Genomic DNA, 6,000 nt, shown 5'->3' on the forward strand with positions numbered 1-6,000 from the left:
GCAGTTGCGGTGCGCACTCTCGATGTAGTGCAGTGGCGGGAGGCGGGGCTTAATGCGGAAGAGTCTCAATCCACTCGTTTTGCCCACAGGCTGATCTGACAGCGTATGGAGAGGGTCGGTCTGAGGTAAATAAAGCCATTTGTGAAAATAACTCGATCAATCCCAGCCCTTCTGGTCTCAGAAATAAAAATAAAAATTAGCCTGAAATGCACAGAATAGTTCCACTTTAATTACTAACCTGGTTATTTGATGAATGAAAGATAAGTGCAAGTGCAGAAGTTCAAGAGTAGTAGAAAAGTAAATAAGCCTGCTAGTTCAGGTCAAAATTACAGAGAAGAAAAAAAACTATCTCAACAACAGTCCTAGTACTATACTGTGCTCTTCATCTTGAATTGTGAAAGTAATATTAAGTAATATGTTCCCAAATACATACATTTTTGGGGAATTACATTATACTACCTAACCCTAACAAAGTTCTATGGTTGTCTAAATGTAATTAGAGTAAATAAGAAAAACAAAAACAAAAAACCTGTTCAAAACAATAGATTGAACCTCAGTGTACTGAGTGAAGGAAGATGGTGATGTTGCAGAGCAGAATAATGTAGACTTTAAAGTCAAATATACTTTAATACCTTCTAAAACAGATTTGAAGTGAAATATCAGAGAAATAATTTGATTTTTGCAACAAAACGTTGATTTTTTGCAGTATTTAAAAAAAGAGAATGTAATTTTTAATTTTTTCTTCCCTGCTAATGTTTTTTTTTTGTGTGTGTGACTGCTAACATGCCTTCAGACATTTACCAGATAGATGATAGTACTTGTTTAACTAAATCCAGTATTGGCTCTCCTGAATCTTTTCCTGCTAACACCAAAGAGATGCATTTAAAACTAACATAGGTGTCTTCTTTAAATTTCTAGTCTGCTTCAAATCCTCAACACTTTCAGCCCCTCAGTAACCCAAAATGCCGTTCAATTTGACATCCAGAGAAACATCCAAACTGAGGGGCTGGGATAGCTGAAATGCTGAAATTGAATGTAGATGGTTCTGACATGAACACAGTTGCACAAAATTTGTAAACATGATACAGTGGGGCATCTATGTTCTAGCAAGTGGATCCCTCCTTGCTGCCAGTTAAGGTGTAGATTAAGATCGGATATCCTAAATGTGCTTGCAAGTGTCATTTCAAAGAGGTGTGTATTGAGCAGAGGAGCAGGAGGCAAGGGCTAAGGTAAGATTGACGCATGGCGCAATGTCGAGTAAATGTCAGTCTAATTCTGATATGCTACATGGGCTGTACTCCTCCCTGTGTAAGCCACAAACAGAGCAGGGAATAAATGTGTGGTTAAGTACAGTCCTGGAGTAACATAAACACTTTAAAGATGTTTAGAGCGCAAAGTGCACTTAAGTAAATAAGACAAGCAGTTTAAAAAACTAAGTGTTTAAAGCAAGCAGTAAAAGCAGTAATGGCAGTCTTTGTCTGGCTTGCCAGGAAGTGTAGATGAAAATTTATATGCCAGTTTGATTTTAGTCAGACCCCTTCGCTTAAATTCAATTTGCATAATGTGGACACACAAAAACAGACACACTAACACCCACTGGCAATATGCCATGAGGTTAGGTTAAGGGACAGTGAGGAAGGACAGCAAACTGGAGCAGTAAGCACATTTCACCAGGGGATACAGTTACACACTCACATGCACGAACACACACAAGCACAAAACTGTTTCCATCCCTTCAGAGGACATTACATTGACTTCTATTAATTTCCTGAAGATTTGCTGTAACTTAGGCAGCATTTGCCTCAAGCCAAACTTCATGGTGGTGTCACATGTGCTTATTTTTATGTCACAGAATAAGAGCGGAGTTCCTCACAGTGTGGCATTTATGTTCTCACAGCTTGACTACTACGACACACAACACCTCCATGCTCTCTCAAAACCTTTCTCTTTCAGTCATAAATTTTTTACAAGATTGCTCACCATAACATCCTGCAGAGTTATGCAGGACGTTGCATTCCACTGTCCCTCTGATGTATATACGGCTCATCAATGTTTATGTGGTCTCCATTCCCCTCGATATGCAGAGCTGTTTGGACTGACGTAACTAAACTAAGCCACAGCTGGCCGCAGAGATACACTTGTATTTTGGCAAGACCGCTCAGTGCCTAATATGTTTGTGTTAGTTGGCACCTGTCTTTATTATTTAATATGTATTGACATTGAGGTAGTGCATGAACATCTGCTGGGCACTTTCTGCAAAAAGGAAAAAAAAAAAAAGAGTCATAAAGGAATTAATTTATTGAGGCCTGCTATCAACAAAAGCTCTGCAGTTTGTTGCATGAAATAGTTTCCTAAGATATTATTTAGGAGAATGATGCATGTCTTATGTTTTCAGTATCAATATTTACTTTTTGTCATAAAACTTACATTTGGAAATGTCAACAATAGGAAATGTGTTGCTCCTTTTTAAAATCCCTTTCAATCCCTCTGAATAAATGTGATCAATATAATTTCAGATTTAAGCACAAACCAAAAAACGTAACAGAGAACTTGAATAAAAATGCAGGTTATGTTGTTAGTGTTTAGTTATCCTGATTATTAAACATTTAGGCAGTTGTTTAATAGTTGCAGTTTAATTTAGTGCATTTTAGGCATTTTCAAACTATTTATCTTAATCGAGGAGTTTTACAATTTTTCTAGTCTCCCTTGAAACTCATCACATCATGTAACCTTCAGGAGGTTCAAGCATAAGCATAAAAAACAAGAGCGTAGACATGATTGTTTTCCAGTCAGTCAGATCGTGCAAAGATTTCAATCACCTCTCTTGATCTGAGAGAAAATTCATTCTGATAAAGTGAGGTGTTTACATGACACCCTTTAATCTGACTGAATGTTTGATTGGATAAAAAATGCCCCACCCTGCCTTTAGCCTTTTGCCCCTCCTTTATCACTTCATGTAAAATGCTTTAGATCCGCCACCGGATCCATATTCCTGTGATGATTCACAAATCTGCACTAAATGAGAAAATAATACTAAAACTTTTGTTTTGTACAGGTTTACTGGAAACAGCTAAGACTTCCTGAAGGAAACCACGAGAACATTTCACCAGTAATTATTCATATTGAGCTGACATTGGGTGAAAGACCACCTTAGATTGCAGCTGGTACCTGAAAGTAAATGAACATATGTCTAAAGTATTTGAGCACTTTTTTCCTCATTGTGTCAGGCAAATACAGGTTTGGTAATGATGCAGTTGCAACAAAACCTACAAGCATGTTTGATGATGAAACAACAATCAACAAACACTCGTTGTTCATCTTGCCGCTGAGCACAGAGTGCCAAAACCTTAGAATAGATATATTAGTGCAAAGGCATGGCCAGCAAACAATCCAGAGTTAAAATTCTGCTATACTATTTGGAACAATAAATACACACACACAGCTGATCTGTAACAACAAATTTAGATCCCAAATGATGGAGACTATTTCTTAAGCAGTGAAGCCCATTCCTGCCCTGCATGTTTTAGACGCATTCCTCTTCCAAAGCACCTGAGCCAGATTATTGAACTTCTTTATTAAAGTTCTTTGCAACCTGTTAACAAGCCGTTCATTTCATTCAGGTGTGTTAAGGTAGGGTTGCCTATAAAACATGCAGGGCAAGGGGGGCCTGAGGACTGGAATTGAGAAACACTGCCATACCCCAATGTTTTTAAACCTGTTATAAAAGTATGGTATATAAAGTGATTTATTTTTGTTTATTATTGAGTATTTTTTAATCAGCATTCAGGGATTCCATATTATGACCCCATATGACTCATGGGGATCCTCAACTGCTTTGCCTGTCTGGTCTCCAGGATTGTTGCCACGGTTGGCTGGGGCTGAAGTATGGACCCTGGCCTGGCCAGGTTCTGGATGCTTCTGTGGTGGTGCCCGGACTGTGGCAATGGGTGGGCTTGCTCCTGGTGTAAATGGATCTCCAAGATATTACTTTGGCCTGTGAGGGCTTTAGTTTACCATACAGTGATTGTTTTTATTAAGTTAAACTATTTTGTGTTGCTGGTTGCATGAAAAGTGCCTTAAAAATAAAGTTTGATTAGATTTTCCAAAATGATATCTCTCTAACTCTTTAATCTCTCCTTTTATTTCCCAACTAAAAATTGTGATTTGATATATACTTACATATATTTTAGTTATATTGTTGTGAATTAATTTTGTGTGTTCATTTGTCCTAAAGCATGTGATAAATATATAATTGGAATTCAAAAATAGAAATGAAACACTTCAAATCTATTTATGGATACTGCATTCATCTACAAGGGGACAATTTAACTTGTTGTCTGTGTCTTTATCTATGAGCAAATAATTTAAAATCAATTTTAAATTACCACAAAATTCTGTTCAAACAATACCATCCCCTCTAATTGTGCCAGTTTTGTTCTTTTTCTACAATGTTTTTCTCCTTTTTTTTCCCAACCCCAGCTCTCCTGGAGAGAACTGTCTGGATTTGTTCTTTCCTTTTTCCACCTCAAGGATAAAAGTGCCGACTACATCCCTCTCCCCTATTAGCCCTTGCACTTCAGTGCTTCCTTTGATGATTTAATCAGTCAGATTTCCTTGATTAATCCTTTTCCATGTCCCTTCACGCTGAATAATTACAGATATGATTACTTGTTGGATAGAGAGGACAGTGTGCAGATTTCTGATGGAGCACAGTCCCCAGGTATCTTCATTAGCCTGATTATTTTGATCCAAACACACTCCATCAACCCGTTTACATGTAAATAGGTTGATTTTTACTCCAACTCCCCACTCATTCTGCTGGCACGCCATCTTTTAGAGATGATCGAATTCTCACCAAATGTCTGTTTTGTTGACTCCATAACAACCATAAATACATGTTAACAATGAATATTTCAGTTGCACATCAGCGTGGGCCATGATGTTTTCTGACAGGGCATGATTAACAGATGGCTGGATCTTTATTCAATTATCTTGTTAGTGTTTCTGCTGGTATGTTCAAGAAGGCTCCAGTGTGACATCTCTGATACTTTAGGTTGTCTGCTGTTGACACCTGGTGGACAAATGCACATTTTTTTAACACCAATTCATGATTTCATGGCAATGACAAATTTTCACCACCAGGTGGCAGTACACTGCATCCCTCCTGCTGTTAATGTCTTTCTGGTTATTGCGTTTCATGACGTCAAATAAATGCTTATAAAAAGGTTTTAGACTGAGATAAAGTATTTGTTGTTGTAGCCAATGTTCTGCTGTTACTGTTTACTACTCTGAAAGAGTAGAGATGAGGAGATGATTCACTGACTGCCCCTCTCTCTGCAGGATTAGTGAATTAATGCAACCATTCAGACATTGAGCTCTGATCAGCTCTTAATACTGTTTTATCCCAAATAACATTGCCATCACGCACGTGAGATGCAGCCATCTTTCACAGACACGTACGCTGCACATACAGAACTGTGCAAAACAAGTAATGGATTTGTGCCCCATGTGCAAAGTTTTTACAGTTCTTATGACTTTGAGGTCACCACATGACATGGTCACATTGCAGTCTGAAACTTTGATGTAAAGATTTCCTGCCATGTTTTCACTTAGTTTTATAAATGTTATATCTATATCAAAGAATCTACGTCTTCCTTAACTTCTCTCTTCATGTGATATGTCGCCACTGATTTTCACTCCACTTCTTGTGTAATTTAGCACAAGAAGTACGGAATCCAGCAAAGACCTGGCACTCATATCTTTGCTGGAGCTTTGCTCCTATTTTCTTAGGGGCATCACTTTATGATGGCATTCATTTGGTCTAGATATGTGAACTTCTTTTCTACTACACATGGCCAACTTTCTCAATATTAGCATATCCAGACATCCCAACCAGTGTTTGGCTGACAGCTCTTTATATATATATATATATATATATATATATATATATATATATATATATATATATATATATATATATATATATATATATATATATAT

Source organism: Telmatherina bonti, assembly GCF_933228915.1.
Source record: "Telmatherina bonti genome assembly, chromosome: 6".
Classification (NCBI taxonomy): Eukaryota; Metazoa; Chordata; class Actinopteri; order Atheriniformes; family Telmatherinidae; genus Telmatherina; species Telmatherina bonti.